The sequence below is a fragment of the Phascolarctos cinereus genome, unplaced genomic scaffold, assembly GCF_003287225.1.
Source record: "Phascolarctos cinereus isolate Bilbo 61053 unplaced genomic scaffold, phaCin_HiC Scaffold_4;HRSCAF=312, whole genome shotgun sequence".
NCBI classification, from domain to species: domain Eukaryota; kingdom Metazoa; phylum Chordata; class Mammalia; order Diprotodontia; family Phascolarctidae; genus Phascolarctos; species Phascolarctos cinereus.
The window spans coordinates 102,087,970-102,107,049 of NW_027555847.1; the positions used below are offsets into that span (position 1 = coordinate 102,087,970).

General features: G+C 39.3%; 1 pseudogene; it reads right to left on the reverse strand.

Moving 5' to 3' along the window:
• Positions 1–17,917: 17,917 nt before the first annotated feature.
• Positions 17,918–18,531, reverse strand: LOC110219113 (large ribosomal subunit protein uL6 pseudogene; annotated as a pseudogene).
• Positions 18,532–19,080: the final 549 nt, after the last annotated feature.

Below are 19,080 nucleotides of genomic sequence, written 5' to 3' on the forward strand. Positions count from 1 at the left end.
CCTCACAAAGTCCTCTCTTCTTTCAAGACATAGTTCAAATATCACTTTCTACATGCAGGCTCCCTGTTCCCCTCCCCAACTGCTAGTGCACTCTGTCCCAAACTACCATATATTTATCTACTTTGAATTTTTTGGTATTTATTATCTTTCTATTTGTTCTGTATACACACATATGTCCCTTTTACTAGAATCTAAGGTTCTTATGAGAAGAAATTATTTTGTCTTTTATATTTATATCCCCAGAGCCTAGCACATAGTAAGCACTTAATAAATGCTAGTTAATTAATTGATTGAACTTTTTAAAAAAAAATTAGCTCACTCTCCATTGTATCAGCATTTTAGTGCATGTTTTTCCCACTACTAGACTGTAAGCTTGAGAACAGGGTCTGTGTCTTATGTTTGTATCTGGAATGTCTTGCTCATCGGATTGTTGCAAGGGGGTTGATGTTGTTTTGTTTTGTTTTTGGAAAGAACCTGTGATTTTTCATGGATGTGCAGAGTTTCCTGTTAGGAAATATATGTAGGGAACTACCTCTGGACTACTTAGCGGAGAGAAGAACAGTGACTTGGGGTATATGATAGCTCTGCAAGGATATGAAGGGCTAGCACATGGAGCACTAGTTAGGCTTTTGTTTGACCTCACAGACCAGAACCAGAAGCAGCTGACACAAAGAGGCTAGATGATCCCATTCTGGGTTTGCTAAAATGGAGCTTCCTTTTGATTAGGATTTGGACACCTAAGGTCCCTTCCAGCTCTCAAATTATGTGATTCTGTGAAACTCCTTGTATCTTTGCAGTTTAGCTCTATTGCTTTTAGTTGCCTGAGGAACTGAGAGATTAAGCAACTTTTCCAGGGTCTGGTATCCACTAAGGATTAGAGATGAGACTCAAACATGTCTTCCTGACTCTAAGGCCAGATTGTATTTTCACTACACTAGGAGTTGGCAAGCTTCTTCTTTAAAAGAGTCAAATAATAAATATTTTGGGGCAGCTACCAGTAGATAGAGGGCTATGCCTGGAGTCAGGAAGACCTGAGTTCAAATCTGGCCTCAGACACTTGTTAGCTGTGTGACCCTGTGCAAGTCACTTAACCCTATTTGCCTCAGTTTCCTTTTCTGTGAAATGATCTGAAGAAGGAAACAGCAAACCATTCCAGTATCTTCTCCAAGAAAATCCCATATGGGGTCACAAATATTACACATGACTGAAACGACTGAACAGCAACCAAAAGTAAATATTTTTGGCTTTGTGGGCAAATCCACAAAATTGAGTCTATCATGTAGGTATTTATATAATAAGAGATAAATTTTATATTGATGAAATTTAGAACATGATTAAAATTGAGAACAATTTTTTGTAATATAGGTCTACTAATGAGGAAAATGAAATTCTTTTGGGAGGAGATAACATTTCAAAGTTAGTGTTCCTTATCATTAAAATCAATTGCAAGTGTTTATCTGGTGATTCCCATCTGCAATGAGATTTTACATATTTTGTCTCTGAAAATGTCTTTTTACCCGATAGGTACTGCCAAATGTTGACATCAATCTTTAAATCTACGATTTTAATTGAGCACAGTCATGGCTTGGAAGGCATTTATAGAATTCTATCAGAATCTTTTCTTGCTATTTTTTTTTTACTTTTTAGCATGGCATTATATTTCAAATTAATCACTTCCAATTGAAGGCTAGGTGGATTCCACAATAAAAAGGATTTTGAAAGATGGACATTTATTTTGCATTTGCTTCAAAATCGGGGGGGGGGGGGAGATTGCTGCTGTAACAGTAGTTGCAGCTCAGAAAATACATCCCCAGTAAATCTGTCTAGGAACGGAGATCTTGCTGTTTGTTTTAACTTTTGACAGCATGAGAAATGTATAGAACACCTTGACATTGCTTGTGATCTGAGCAAGGTTATTTTACATCAAATTGACTTTACTGCGGTAAAGATTTTGCATTGCAACTTTAGGTTGAATTTATTAAAAAAAAATTATCAAGTCTGCAGCAAAAGCTAATTTTCAAAGCAATTCAGCATTCAATAATAGTGGTAAAGGGCAGTTCTTCTCTTTCAGAAACATTACAGTCTAAGCCCTGAACTCAAAAAAATTGTAATACACATTTTCTTTTCTCTTATTTTCTGATTTTGACATGATGGGTATCCACTGGAAATAAAAAATAAAACAAAATGTCACAGTGTGATGATCCACTGGGCCCTTTGAAAGCTCTCAGTTCGTAACTGTGATTTGTAGCTCTCAGAGTAGATATACAAAGCGAGTAGAACAAGCACGACGTACTATCTCTGTTGCAACCAGGCAATAACGCCATTGCAGTTGGACAACAACCATGGACAATACGTAAATGAATGAACGTGGCTGTTACATAAATAAGGCAACTTTGTGACACTAAAATTTGAATTTCATGTGACTTTAATGTGTTACAAAATATTATTCTATTCTGCTTTTGATTTTTTCAACCATTTAAAAATGTAAAACCTATTCTTAGTTCTCAGACTGTGCAAAATAAATGGTGGGCTGAATATGGCCATGGGCCATAGTTTGATGACCCCTGAACTATATGATGATGTCTCTTGCCTCACATATATTAAATGCTTAATAAGTGTTTGATGAATAAATGAATGAATGAAAAGACTTATTAGCTGGGAGGATGATTGATCGGAAGGGACTTCCTGGAGGAGGTGTCATTTGAGCTGGGCCTTAAAGGCTGGCTAGGATTTCAACAGACACATATCAGGCAGGGGTAGGTAGACAGAGGAGGAGGAGGGAGTTGGGGGAGGGATGGAGAAGAAGAGAAGGGTATTCCAGAAGTACAGACATATACAGACAGAAGTACTGACATGTACAAAATATGAAAAATAAAGAGATATAATTAAAAGGCAGAGAATGGCAAAGAGTTTGTGAAGGAGAATAGTAAGAAATAAAAGATAAGGGTAGAAAGTAGGTTAAAGCCAGCCTTTACAGGTATTTCTTATGAGGAGATTTCTGGATTATCACCCTGGATCTCCCTTTCCTGTCAAAGAGACTGTTGATGCGATTGATTGGATCTGATACCCTGGGGCATGAATAATAACAGCTCACATTCCCATGAAGCTTGAAGGTTCACAAAAGATTTTCCCTACAAATACAAAAAAGTCAATGAAGGAGGTAGACTGAGTATTGTTGTTCAGTAGTACCCCCCTCTGTGCTCCTATTTGGGGTTTTCTTAGCAAAGATACTTGGAGTGGTTTGCCATTTCCTTCTCCAGCTCATTTTATAGATGAGGAACTGAGCAAACAGCATTAAGTGACTCACCCAGCTGGGCAGTGTCTGAGGTCAGATTTGAACTCACTAAGATGAGTCTTCCTGACTTCAGGCCCAACATTCTATCCACTGTGCCACATAGCTGCCCCTAGATTAAGTATTATCAGCCACTATTTCATAAGCAAGGAAACTGAGACTTAGAGAATGGAAATGACTTATCTAAGGCCAGACAGTCAATAAGGAGCAAGCTGAGATGAGCTTGGTCATTTTCTCCAAGGAAAAAGCACTTCCTGGGCAGAGTGCTATCTTGACTTCCTGTTGCAAGATCTGACTGGGACTGTTCAGCCTAGATTCCCATAGGTGTTCAGCTATGTCAACCTAAGAATATGGGATTAAGTAACAAAAACTGGCCCTTGGCAAAAATTTATTTTTATTTGTGTGTGAATTTTTGAACCCCAAGTCCAGAAATAGCAATGAATATTGGTCTCTGTGCTCTGTGTATCCTAATGTCACAGCTTCCCAAGTCACGAAAAAGCTTGAGAAAGTGACTCTATTTACATGATTGAGGGAGGTGATGGGAGGAGCTATTTGAAACAGTAATAACTTCAGGAAAATAATAATCCTTTCAGGCTTAAACTTTCCCTACTTTGCCTCCATCTGAATGTAATTTTGTTTGGCCCCGTTTAACTAAATTTAATTTGGCTGATTTTGAATTACCAAAACACATACACACACACACAAACACACGTACACACTCAGCCCCCACCTGAGGGGGGGAAATCCTATTGTCTGGAGTTTTTCTTAAGCTTAAGTAACTTTTAAAAGATGTTTCTTTCTTTCTTCTCAAATTTAACTGTTGGTGATAGTCTGTTAACTCTGAATCTCACATAAACTATGACCTTAAACAATTCTGTTAAAGCTTTCCCTCCCTCTGTCCTCTCCTCTTTCTCCGTAATTCTCTGTCTCTCTATGTCTCTGTTTCTTTCTGTGACTCTGTCTTTTTCTGTCTGTCTCTCTGTCTGTCTCTCTGTCTCCTTCTCCTTCTCCTCCTTCTCCTTCCTCTTCTTCTTTTCCTCCTCCTCTTCCACCCTCTTCATTGACTGGATAGTTTTCATTTGATAGGTGTAATAGAACATATCTAGCGCATTCCTTCAGGAAAGTAGCAGGGGCTAGATGTGGGGGAGGGGAGCAGCAGGGGGTATCAGATGTGAAGGAGATTCAATTTAAGAAGCACTTAATACTTATTGTATACTAGGCACTGATAACATAAAGACAAGCCACAACAATGCTAATCCTCAAGGTGCTTACATTCTAATGAAATAGGGAGATGGTTGGAGGATATACTTGGGCTTGGAAGGTATGTGAGAGAGAAAGAAAAAGAAGAGACAGAGACAGAAAAAATAGGAAGAAAGAGACAGAGAAAAAAAAGAAAGCAACTCAGTGGTGTGAAAGAAATCTGTGGGTGCATGACATAAGTTGTGAGGAAGAACCTTGGTGTCTGTGTGATAAAGATAGAAGCCCCCTACGTGGGGATCAAGATGGGGCTGCATGCTAGGTGAATGGGAAAAACAACCCCCCCAAAACCCTAACATTTATATATCTTTAAAATTTACAAAGCTTTCCTCACAATAATGCAGTATGGTGAAATAGTCCATGTATGATTACTCCCATTTTACACATAAGGAAACTGAGGCTCAGAAAGTGAGCCAGAGAGTCAGCTGTATGATTTGGCTAGGGTCACACAGCTAGCAAGTATTGAAAATGAAGTTCAATTCAGACATCTTAACTCCAATTCCAGCTTTCCTTACAACCATTTTTCTGGTACCTAACTTCAAAGTAAAAGAGATTAGAATAGGGCTATGACATGAGGGGGAACATGGCTGCTATGTATACAGGGATTCCCCTACTTAACCAAAGCAGGACAGCACAAGTTCAGGGTTATGCACTCACCAAGAGAGCCACCACAGTGGCCAATGTGGGTTTATTTTGCTTCCTATGTGGCTCTTGTTCACTACCACCTCCTCCATCCACCCATTTCCACACCAACGCAACTACACCACAATTCTTCCTAAGTCAAGAAACTTTCTCCTAGAACCCTGATTCATATATCGTGGACCATTGAGTTTCCATTAAACACAGTTCTTAGTGACACTATTCCAAACCCCTCTCTCCTTTTTATAGATGAGGAAATGGAGGCTCAGAGTAGGGAAATGACCTACCTAGGAGCACAGTAAGAGGCAAAGAAGCCTGACCTGGCATGACAGATTTATCAAAGACAACCATGAGCATGTCAGCAACCTCCTTCCTCCCCACTCTCCTGACTTCAGACTAAAGAGACAGGACAATGAAACCATGAAAATATCAACGTGAAAATGTCGTTTCTCACTTCCTCCTTTTCTTTTCCCCCTTCAGCTTCTGTTTTTTTCTCCTCTTCTTCCTCCAGTTCAGTGAACATTTACTATGAACCTACTGTGCACAGGGCAATGTACTTGGGGATACAAAACCAAAACCAAAATTGGTCCTGCCTCTCAACGAACTTGTAGTGTAACGAGGGAAAAGTAAACACACACACACACACACACACACACACACACACACACACACACGGAGATAAATGGTAATGATGATGATGGTAGCTAACATTTGTGTGACAAATAAAGGTTGGAAAAGCATTTCATAAATATTGTCTCATTTGATCCTCACAAGAATCCTGTGAGGTAGGTGCTATTATCCCCATTTTACAAATGAGGATATTGTGGTGAAGTGACTTGTTCACAGTCACACAGTTAGTATATGTCTGAGACCAAATTTGAACTTCGGTCTTCTTGATTCCAGGTCCATTACTTCATCTGCTCAGCTACCAATATACACAAAGTAAATTCAAAGTGATTTGGGAGAAGGACTAATAACCTGGGGAAATCAGGGATGGGCTTGTCTAGGAGGGAGTCCTTAAGTTGAGCTTTGAAGGGAGCTAGAGATTACAAGTGGCACAGACAAGGAAAGTATACCAGGCATGGGGACAGCTCACAAAAAGGTGTAGAGGAAGAAACTAGCTGACATGTACCAGGAATATTGTCTTCCAATTTGGGGAAATATAAAATGAGCAAATTTAGGTCAGCATTTTACTTCTCAATTCTTTCCTCTCTCCTCCCTGTCTTCCCCTCTATATTCTCCTGAATCTTTTCGTGAGTTAACTAGGTTATCTTTTGCCTCAAATCTTACCTAGCCTTTAATTACTGAATGGGTGTTGCCTCAGACAAATTGAGACCTGGGAAAGACCTTAGCTTTTTTAAGCCTTTTTAGGCCATGGTCTCCCACTGCATCCAAGACTATCACCAGTGCTCTGGCTCTATGGCTTGCCACTGCACTCCAGTGACTCTGGAGGAGAGAGTGAGGCTGATGACTTTGCCCAGCTCTGCCTCACTTAAATCTGGTTCACTTGAAAATCAAGACATCACCCTCCTGATGTCATTAGTCTTCTTCTAGAATGAAGGACAAACAACAACAAACAATCCTTATCCTCCTACTTCTACTACTACTACTACTACTACTACCTCCTCTCTTCATTTTCTCCCTCTTCTTCCTCACTTTCCTCCTGCTTCTCTTTGTCTTCTTCCTTTGCTTCTTCGTCCTTTTCTTTCTCTTCCCATTCTTCTCCTCCCTTTCCTTGTTCTGCTTCTCTTCCATTTTCCTCTTCCTCCTCTCTATCTCCTTCTCCTCCTCCTGGTTGATAGAAAAGTCAGTAGTTGGAAATGATTTAACTAAAGTAATTCTGCCAAATATGCCATTTTTATTGCATTATAAACTCAAAAAAAAATTAGAGAAATTACTTGTCTCAAAATAGCAGCCAAATTTTCCTCTGCAAGCATTTTCATTTCAACATTATAAACTTTTAGCACCAGGGTTGGGGGTTTTTTTGTTATTAACATTTATTAAGCCCCAGAAAAATATTTTAGATGCTACCCATAACACAGTCAAGATGAAGTCTCTGCCCAGTGGCCTCAAACAGTAAATGACTAACAAACAAATGGATATTCTCTTCTTACCCACTTTCCACTGGAGCTCTACTCATGTGAATAGAGACTGATGGAAAACAGGTTTCTTTTCAATTTTACATCCTGGAATGTAAAATTGAGAGGTGGGGGTGGGGAGAGAAAGAAAAGACAGAACAGAAAGAGACTAGGATATTGAGTTCTTTCTTCTAATGATACAATAAACTTAAGTAATAAAGGATGGTAATTATTGTGCAAGAAGGCTCAATCCAATAGCTTGCTCAACAAACTATAAATTAACTGTCTTTCTCTCCAAGCACATATAAGGAATGTTTGGTCCCAAGGCCAAGTGACTAACCATTGTCATCAGTCATCTTTCCCAGATGATGCTCTTCCATTCAGACACCATTTTCTTACACACAATTCATTATTCGAGGTGGCTGCAGCTGCAATTAGAGGTGGGCGAGGCCAGGCATGTATTGGGTTCAACAAGTGTCTTTGTGATTTTTCAAATACTTTGGGTTTGGCAAAATCTAAGACACATTCTGTCAAGTTCTTTTTCCCTTCCTTTTTGGTTCGGGTGTATTTCAAGAGAAAAGTAATCCATATGATTCTGATTCATCTTCATTTAACTCATCAGAAAGCTGTCTTGGAAGAGCTAGACAATGTTAAAGAAGCGAAGTAATCCTTTTTAATGGAGACTTCATTCAGGTTCCTTTGTGTCAAGCACCTCAATGAATGGAGTAAAGATTCCAAAAGAGTAAAATGTTATTTCTGAATTCAAAACTTAAGTTCAATTCTTTGACAGATCTATGATGATATCAAGCTAGGTGCTCATTATGCCAATGCAGGTGGCAAACCCTCCACCCTGTCTATAGTTTCTTGGGTCATTGTGACCAAAAAGCTTAAATATCTAGTAGCCAACCTTCTGGCAATAAACTTCTCCATACTTAGCCTGGTTGGTTTGTAGATATGAATTCATCAGCAAACATATACTTAAACTTTTCCTAGCTTGTCGAACAGGCACACAGCCTGTACTCATAAACCTTTCAGAACCCAGTATATCAGAAGAAGATTAGAGTGGAGGGAGAAATTCAAGTGAGTTCCAAAAGGGACAAATGGTGTTTCCTTCCCTACAACAATAAAGTAGGTGACTATGTGGAATAGTAAATTTAGCACACTGGACTTGGAATCATGATAAATCTGAGTGAATACTGCCTCAGATAACTACTTACTTCATTACCCTGGGCAAGATATTTAATCTTTCTCAGCCTGTTTCTTCACTTAAAATGGAGATAATATCACTCATCTTACAAGGTTGTTCTAAGGAATGAGATGTAGCACCCTCTCAGGGGGCTGACTAACCCAACTCCCAGTAGCATGGGCAGGTTAGATCTCCAAAAGGCAGCTGATGATTTCTGACCAGGGTTCTAGAGATAACACTGAGGGGCTGAGATTTCAAGTACTATTTATCTATAGCTCCAATCCAATATACTCCCTGTTATCATTCAACTAACAGAACTCTGTTAATAACTAATCTCCTAGGTAACTTAGAGCATATAGGAATTTCAAGGAGGACTAGCACCTCTGGTGTGAGGGCTAGTTGAATCCTTTTAAGAGCTGCTTATCCACCTTTGGTGTCCACCTGTTCCCCAACTCTTACTTGTGGCTCCAAGAAGCTATAGCATCAGAGGCCATGCCACATCCCAGTAAAACCATCTTGGCATATGGGCTAAACCAGGTTGATGGTAACTGACAGCCCTCAGACCCTTTAAGGGGTTTAGTGAAGGGGATGTCTACCCCAAGTATGTGAATGCTTCCCCCTCCCCCCACCTTGGAATGGGCAGATGAGAGAAATTTGTTCCAATACCCATAAAGGAAACTAAAGCAGGCACTGTGGAGCACTTAGAGTGTGGTCAGACATCAAAGATGCCAAGATCATCCATCACATTCTGGACCATCACCCATCCTCCTGACTTTTGTCTCACCACTGGGCTTTGAAGACTCCAGAAGAGAAAGTATATCTGATGACTTTGCCTCACTTAAATCCAATTCACAATCCAGATCACAATTCAAGGCAAGACATCACCCCATGATGTCATTGGTCCTCTTCACAAGGAAGGACAAACAACACTAGTAACTAATCTCCCAGGTAATTCCATTTGCCAACAGAAGCTCTGCTTTAACTCCATAAGAATATTACATCTCCCGCCGGATAAATTGTTCACCTGAAATGTCTTCAACATGTGGATTAATAGTTTTCAATATGCAATACTTTTCTCAGTTTCTTGAGATGCCTCTCTCCTCTGATCAAAGGACTGAAGGATAGAACAATAAACTTCTCCCAAAGCTTTCTTTTATAAAAGACTCAGAACTTTCCATATTTTCCAAGTGTATTGTCTTCTCCCATTAGACCATAAGCTCCTTGAGATCAGGAACTATCTTTTTTTTTAAAGGCACGGTGCCTAGCATGAAGTAGGTGCTCAATAAATACTTACTGAATTGAATTGAATTATTAGCATTTATAAAAAGCATTTACTAACAAAGTCTAGCAAGAACAATAGTTATAGTAGCCATTCCTATACTGGGATACTCTCTCCTCCCTGCACACAAGAGTACTGGGGAGAATGGACTCAAATTTAAAGTACAATGGTAGTGGAACACATTTGTAGAGAACACATGAGGCTAAGGGCTACCTTCCAATTCCTGAGCCTGTAAGTCTTTTTTTCTCACTTTTTGGAGTTCTCAGGAGGTTCCCATTAGGTTTAGCTCTCCCCAGAGTTTCAAGGATTGGTGCTTTTCTAGAAACTATAGCCAGTAATTCATTATATTATGCAGCATCGTGATACCTAAAGCTGCCACTGTCCTCAGCAGTATTGTTTTTCCACCTCTTCAGCTAAGTGCTTCTTCTACTGACAGCCACTACTGCCCCAACTATTGCCTCTGATTGCTTCTGAGACCTCTGATGGTTGTGATGTATCTCCTGGTCATTTGGGCACTTCCCTCTTAGGATGCTCTTTCACACAAGATCCAGAAAGAATAAACATAAAAGAAAGAGGTGCCATTTGCTCATGGACACATAGCAGCCACATGAGAGATAGGGCAGCCCACCCAGCAGTTCACAGGATTTCTATTTTACCTATTATCATGAAGAGAAAGAGTGACAGAAAGGTGGATGGATGGATGGCTTCTTTTGGGGTTACACTCACTTCTGTCTCTGCAACTTGAGTCATCAGTCCTTCTAGTTCCACAGGCAGCCAGATGATTCTTCTGTGTAGTAACAGTTTCCATTATTAATGGCCAAAAGTAGGCTCATAAGATGAGTTGGATTGGAAACAGGCTAAGAATGTCGTCTGCACGTGGTCTGAGAAATGAAACCAGAAAGGGAGCATTTGTGAAAAATGGCCCCTTTTCATCATTGGCCAGTCCTCCATTACATAGATGATATATGTAAATTCCTTTACAAATCTTCAAGTGCTCTATAAACCATAGATCTACAACTGGAAGAGACCTCAGAGGCCATCTAGCCCAAGCCCTTTCTTTTACAATTGTGAGAACTAAGGCCCAGGGAGGTGAAATGATTTGCCTAAGGTTGAACAGATAGTAAACAGAGGCAGGATTTGAATCCAGGTCCTCTAACTCCAGAACTAGGGGTCTTCCCACCATACCATACTACCACCATCGATCAGATATTGCTAACTGCTATCTTCTGAATGAGGACTTTTCTAGGCTGCCACTTAGCTGGTGCTTGATAAATTTTTGTTCCCTTCCCATCCCCAAAATACATTCTATTCATTTTGAACATATTCTGTACATCCGTGTATGCATTCATGTTGTCTCTCATTAGAGTATAAATTCCTTGAGGGCAGGAAACTGTTTGACTTTTTTATTTGTATCCCCAGCCCTTAGCACATGCCTGGAACATGGTAAATACTTAATAAATGATTTAATTAATTTATTGACCATTATCCCAGAAAGCCAGACTTCTGAGGGTAACAATAACTAAGTAGTAATATGACTCCTGGAGGGTGAGGAATCCATATGGATTGTTATTGGACTCATGTTATTTAGGATAATGGGGAGGGGAATGATTGAAAGTTGTTGGAAGATAAAATGAAAGAAATAGAGAATGAAGGGAAGAGAGGATTCATTTACAATAGTTTCCCTCCTTACCATGGTACTGTTAGAAATGGTCATTTTCAGATGAATTAGGTCAGTTAAAGAAATTTCTTCAGTGGTACAATATAACTTTTTTTTTACTATATTAAAAATGGGGGAGTATCTTTTGGACTTTAGCACATGTATTTCTCAAGAATTGCATTAAAACTTGGGCAACCCAAAGGTCAAAGGAGAAATACAGGGAGTAAGCAGGATGTACCCCAAAAATTATGGCATAAAGAATGTCATGAGCAAGATGTATGACTGGAAGAAAAAGTCTACTGGTCAGGTAGTGAGAGCAATGAATAGAAAACCTGTGCATGGCATTGGTCATTGATGTTTAGCCTTCATTTTCAAAGAAGATCAATGACATCACAGGGGTGATGTCTTGACTCATGCCTCTGAATTGGATTTAAGTGAGGCAGAGTTGCACAAAGTCATCAGCCTCACTCTCTCTTCCAGAGTCTTTGAAGTCCAATGGCAAGACAAAAGTCAAGAAGACTAGCTCTGAGCCTGGATGCATTTTGATGTCTTTGATGTCTGACCAAGCTCTGAACTCCACAGCCCCTTCTTCAGTTACCTTCATGGCCATTGGAACAAATTGTTCTCATCCACCCATTCCTTTGGGAAAAGTCTTCATATGCTTGGGGTGGACATCTCCCTCACACAAACTCCCTAATGGGTTTTATGCCTTTTGGTTACCCTCAACCTGGTTTTAGCTTGCATGCCAAGGTAGTTTTACTGGGGTATGGCTGCTGCCACAAGTAAGAGTTGGGGGACACCAAAGGTGAATAAGCAGCCCTGAAAAGGACTCGGCAAGCCCTCACATCAGAGGTGCTAGTCCTCCCTGAACACCCCTTTAACCTCATGGCAGTGATAGCCATACAATGTCAACAGAACTAGGGGAAGACCCCCAGGTTGGACCCCTCTGCCCCAAGCCAGTATAGATGGATTGTAGTTTGGGATCACTGGAGAGGGTATCTACAAACAAGGTACCATAAATCCAATTAATTATTAAAGAACTTAGCAATCTTTAGCCTTGAATTTGGAATGGTGTTGCCATAAATTCTAAACTTAGAAGATTAAGGAGGTAGAAAATTGTTGTTCTTTATCTTTTTCTGTAACATGGGTAGAGGAGGGACAGTAATCAGTGGAGAGAGAGAGATCTTTTGTTTTTCACCCAGGGTCAATGTTTCAGAGGAGCTAGGTCAATGTTTGCTGAGTTTCTGTGCTTTCTATTTATTCTTGTACTTCTGAAGAGGGAGATATGCAGAAAGTGATCCACATGAATACAACCTGTTTGTTTTCCAAACAAAACAAAAACATACAACTAACACCAAGAAAACAGAAGTTCTCCACCAGTCAACATGGCACCATTCATACATGGAGCCACTGGTTAGAGCAAATGGAGAAACTGTGAATGCTGTGGCTAAGTTCATTTACATTGGCAATATGCTTTCCAGGGACATTCACATGGTTGATGAGGTTGGTACACACATTGCCAGAGCAAGTTCAGCATTTGGGAAGCTCTGAAAGTGCGGTAGAGAAGTATTAGATTACCTACCAAACTGAAGGTCTTCGAAGTTGTAGTGCTGACCTCATTGTTGTATGCCTATGAAACCAGGACAGTATACCAAAGTCATACCAGAAAATTGTGCTGCTTCCATTTGAATTGTCTTAGGAAGATTCTGAAGGTCACCTGGCAAGACAAGGTACCAGACACTGAGGACCTTTCTTGAGCTGAATTGCCACACCATTCAAATCCTGCCACAGAAAGCACAACTCAAATGGGCCAGCCACATTATTTGAATGTCAAACATGTTTCCCTAAAAGACTATTTTAAAGAAAACTCACACAAGGCAAGCACTAACATGGAGGTCAAAGGAAGTGATACTATGGCACTTTAAAAGTCTCTCTGAAGAACTTTAGCATCAATTGTGAGACACTGGAGATGATAGCACAGGGACACCTAGCAAGGTGTGTCCACATCAAAGGAGAATTGAAGTAAGATAAAGGAAATGTGAGATGTACAAACCTAGGGACATCTCCATCCCAAATGTCCAAAGGGACTTTTTGTACCTGACCTATGGTACAATTCATATTAGTCTGATCAGCCACAGTCAAACACACTGTACGTTGACCCCAACATCTGATGTCATTTTGGTCCTCTTCAAGAATGTAGGACAATTAATAACTACTACTACATCTCTGAAGAAGGAGCAATGCAGAAAGAGCCCCACATGAATACAGCCTGTTTGTTTTGCAAACGAAATACCAGTTGACACTTGAACCCCACCCACATGAAAAGGGAAAAACATCAAAAGCGTAGGGAAAGCTAATCCTAATGGCCAAATCTCTAAGAGGGCTTCACAGCTAGAAAGGGGCCAAGATAAATTTTTTGAAATTATCCCATAGTAAAGAAATATTGACCATGTCCTGTTAAGAATTTTTCCAGACACCAAAAGGAAGAATTTTTGCAGACAGAAAAAGGATAGGGACTACCAATGAAAGGTTCTATAGATTTGGTTGCTGGAAGTTGCTCAGAATTAGGAGGAAAAGAATCCAAGGAAAGAAAGAGGATTTGTGCTTTATTAAAATAAAACCAAAGTTGCTTTAAGTTATGCTTTTGAATACACTGAACCGTTGCAGGGAAGGGGCATGGGGAAGTCTCTCTTCTTTTGGTTCCTATAATTTCAGAAGAATGGAAGAAAGCTTTAAGCAGAGGAAAGGTCTTGGGGGCTAAAGCATTATAAATTAGCTGAATTTTTACATTTCTCTCATCTGAAGAATGTTTTTGCATATACTTTTTGAGGGGAAGGGGGAGGGAATTGGGTTAAGTGATTTTCCCAGGGTCACACAGCTAGTAAGTGTCAGGCCTAAGACCAGATTTGAACTCAGGTCCTCCTGAATCCAGGGCCAGTGCTCTATCCACTGCATCACCAAGCTGACCCTGGAGAATGTTTTGACTGCTGTCCACAAAACATCAACTCATCTAGATAAAAAATTAAGAAATTAAGGCAGATATCCAAGGCAGTATGATGTTAGAGAAATATTGGACTGAGAGCCAGGAACACCTTAGCACATTATATGTAATCACTGAGTCACAATACTATTAATAATTCATTGGGTGACTTTAAATAAATCACTTAACTTTTCTGGATCTTAATTTTCTTTTGTGTAAAATAAAAGGATTGGAATAGATGATCTCTAAGGTCCCTAGCAACTCTAAAGATCTATGCCTATGTCTATAAAACTCATATTATATAGGATAAACAGTGGGCTGCTCTGCCCAAATAGTTCTATTTTGGGACTGGTATAGCGGATAGAGCACTGAACTTGGGGTCAAAAGTGTCTTGGCTATGTCACTCACTATCTAGTTTATTTTGGATATGGTTATGGGTGTTAAACAATCTGGGTCTCAGTTACTTCATTTTAAAAATGGGAATACTACTACTTGCACTTGTAATAAAGAGCTATTGTGAAGACTAAATGAGGCTATTAATAATGTGAATATATAGAAATATGTATATAGTGTTGTGTAACTTTAATGCTAAGTAAACATAATAGATTTAAATCTGGGAGGAAAACTCTTTATTGTTATTTAGTCCAATCCACTCTTTTTTGTTGTTGGTTGGTAGTAGTGGTGTTTTGTGTGTGTGTGTGTGTGTGTGTGTGTGTGTGTGTGTGTTTTGAGATTGAGTTTCCCTATCTTGCTCAGGCTGGACATAGTTCATAAGATAGTTCCAATACTAATCAGCATGGGAAGTTTAACGAGCTCCATTTTGCTGATATGGGCCAATTCACTGCTCCTAAGGCAACCTGGTTGTCCTCAGATGGGAGGGAGGAGGAATCTCACTATGTTGGTACCTTTGCTTTATGACAACTTACCTTCTCAAATTCAAGGAATCCAAAAGCCTCAGCTTCCACCAGCAACAGGGATCACAGGCCTGCACAACCACGCAGGGCCAACTCCCTCATTTTATGCATGAAGAAACTGAGACCCAGCAAGTTTAAGAAATTTGCCCAACATTACTGAGATCATAGGCATACAGGCTAGATTTAAAATAGGGCCATCTAACTGCAAAGACAGTATTCCTAAACTTTTCTCAGACATTAACTTAACCTGTCTGCACGAATGTATGCTATTATTATTTTTTTCTTCTTGATCCATTACTGAGGCTTTTACCAAGAATGTACTTAAAGATGAAACAGAAACCTTACTGCATTACATCTAAGTCGAATAGTGGGTAGAGTAGTGGCCAGGAGTCAGCATCTATCTGTGCCTCGTATCCTTTCTCCCAGCTTCTTTTTCATCCCCTAGTGAGGTCATAATGCTATGCCTACTCCATTTCTCTGTAGATGTGGAGGTAACTGTGAGTCACAAATCTAACAGCATAACTTTGCTGCTCTGTGATTCACTGGAAAATCTGCTCTCATCTGAAAGCTGATTTTTAAAAGTTGTTTGAACAAAATGTATATGCTTTTTTTTTTGCAACACATAGTTCTATTTATTTTACTTTCATCTCTCCTACATTCAGTTCTGCTGAATGCTACTCATATTTTGTTCAATTTATGGAAGACCTTTTCTGTAAACCTAGAGATTTTTTGCTCTCTTCTTATGGCCTAGAACATTTAAGACAAATAGTCCTAACACAATGACCTATATCATATTTAAATTTGCTGTGTATTTCTAAACTGTGAGCTGCTGTACCCCCTCAATTTACTCTTAGCACAACAGATAAGTTTGACTAGCAATGATTATTTGTAATTGTATTCTATCTTTACCAGGTAGGGAACCTTCAGCTTCAAGGCCACATGTGGCCTTTTAAGTCTTCAAGTGCAGCCTTTTGACTGAATCCAAACTTCTTTTTTTCTGTTCTGTGAAATTTGGATTCAGTCAAAGGGCTGAGTTTGAGGGCATAGAAGGCCTCATGTGGCCATGCCCCACCCCTGCTTTAGCCTCACGCAATGTCTGCAATAATAGAATATGCTTTGTAAAAGACCATTTCAATCAAGCTTTGTGACTTTTCCACAGGTTCATGGAATATTCAGAGTTGAGGACTGTTGCAGTCTTCTGCTACTCCTAGAAATAATTCTCTCCAATAAAGGTAAGAGAAAAGATGGACTGAACTGGGAATCAAGACATCTAGTTTTGGCTCTGGCACTAATTAATCACATCATTTAATGTTTCTGTGCCTCAGTTTTATTACCTGGCAAGTGGGAATAATGGTCTCTTACAGATTTGTAAGATAATGGATGTGAATCTATTCTGAATACAACAGAATGAAGCAGATTTCTCAAGCACCTATGATATGAAAAAGACTGTGTTAACTTTATACAGAGATGAATAAGACATACAACCTAGCCTTAAGGAACTTAGAATCTAGTTATCCAATAAAAATGCTTAAAAAACATTTTTAGTGGTTGTTCAGTCATTTCAGTAGTGTACAACTCTTCATGACCTCATTTGGTCATCAGCGAATGACATTGAAATGATACCATCAGCAAAGATATTGAACTGATTTGCCATCTTCTTCACCAGCTCATTTTACAGATGAGGAAACTGAAGCAAACAGGGTCAAGTGACTTGTCCAGGGTCACACAGCTAGTAAGTGTCTGATGCCAGATTTGAATTTAGGTTTTACTGACTCCATACCTCGCATACCATCCAATGTGCTACCTAGCTGCCCCTTAAGTAAATGTAATGTATCACCATCTTCATCATCACCATCATTTCAGGGCTAGTTGGTATGGATAGAGCACTAGACAAGAATCAAGATAACTGTGTAGTCATTCCAACTCTATCATGTGTCACTTAACTCTGTCACTTAAATCCTCTGGTCCTGTTTTCTCATCTTTTGGACTAGATCTGAGGTTATCATGCATGAATTTATATGTCTCCACCCCTAGAACTCATAAGGATACTTCAAGGAATGGAAGCATCTTTTTCTGAGCATCTAAAAGGAGGGAGATGCTTTGTCCTCTCTTTCCAGGACCATTTGTCAGTTGATTCAACTCTTCTGTCTTTGGCTTCAGTTCTATGTTCTTTTTGTCTATATTATTATAGAAATTGTGGGTGTGGTTCTAGTTCTCCTTATCTTACTCTTTATCAGTTCTGACAAATCTTCTGTGTTTCTCTGAATCCCTCAGAGTCACCATTTTTATGGGGGCAATAATATTCCATTTTATTCATGTACCAGTTTGTCCAGCTATTCCTCAGTCAGTGAGTGTCCATTGTGTTCCCAGTTCCCTGCTATCATAAAAAGTGTTACTAAGAATATTTTAGTAAATATAGAGCCTTTCTTTATAGCATGACTAACATGTTCTTAATGAATGCATACTGGCTTGAAGTCATCACTGTTTTTCTTTCTAAGGACTCATAAACTATCCCTTTAATAATAAGTCTTCAAGAAGCAATTGGGGATTATATCTATTTGGTTGGGGTTTTTTGACAAAAATTATTTTTCTTTTAACATCTGAATAAGTGTTGACTCCTCAGGACATGGCCTTTGACATCTTTTCCAACTTATTCATCAGCTTGTTGCACTGTGCCTTTCTCAGAAACATAAGCGCCATCCAAAAATTTTCCGATATCCTTGTTTTTGACTGTGGTGGCCTGTTGAATCAGGGTGGCTGAGTTTGATACAAGTTTAATATCATTTCCTTCAAGAATTAACTCATCTTTTCGGGCTTGAGAAACAGCACAAGCAACACCTGGTCTCATGCACACTCTTCGGATATATTTTTCACCCAAAAAATTTCTGATTTCAACAAGTGAGCCATTCTCTTGAATAACAACATTGATGGGGAAGTGAGCATACACAGACCTCATCTTGTAATGAAAACCCAGGGTAACACCTTTGATCATGTTTCGTACCTGACTACAGATTGTACATATGATTGCAAGTTCTTTTCGATTTCCCCACCACTTGTCTACCCGGAGTCTTGTTTTCTTCTGTCCAAGGAGACTGAGCTCAACATTGATATGGTTGAAATCCCTGTGGAGGATTCCTCTGGGCCCCTTCACAATAACTGTCCAACCCTTAAGAGAGATGTCAACATTTTCTGGGATGTCGACAGTCTGGTTGCTTAGAATGGTCTTCATTCTGGTGGTGAAAGGGCCAAAAAGAGTGATTATATCTATTTGTAATAATAATTTGGTTTTTCTTTCTTTCTTAAAGTGGGGTGGGGTGTGTGGAGGAACTGGGAGGGAGAGAAGGCATATCATTTGAAAATAAGGAAATTTAATTTTAAAAAATAAGCAATTTGGAATTTTGCAAACCAGGTTGTTAAAATGTCCACACCCTTGGACTCAGAAATTGCACTGCTAGGCCTATGTCCCAGGGATATTATTGATTTAAAGAAGGGCTCCATATACACCAAAATATTTATAACAGTACTTTTAATGGTAATAAAGAATGGGAAACAAAGTAGATGATCAGCAGTTGGGAAAGGGATAGATAAATCATAGCACATGAATATAATATAACATTACTGTGCTAAGAAACAAGGAAAGTAATGAATACAGAGAAGTAATGGAAAGATTTACAAGAACTGATACAAAATGAAGAAAGCATATTCAAGAATACAATATGTACAGTGATTAAACAACATAAATAGAAAGAAAAAACAATGCACAACAATAAAAAACAACTGCAAATTGCAACAATTAGA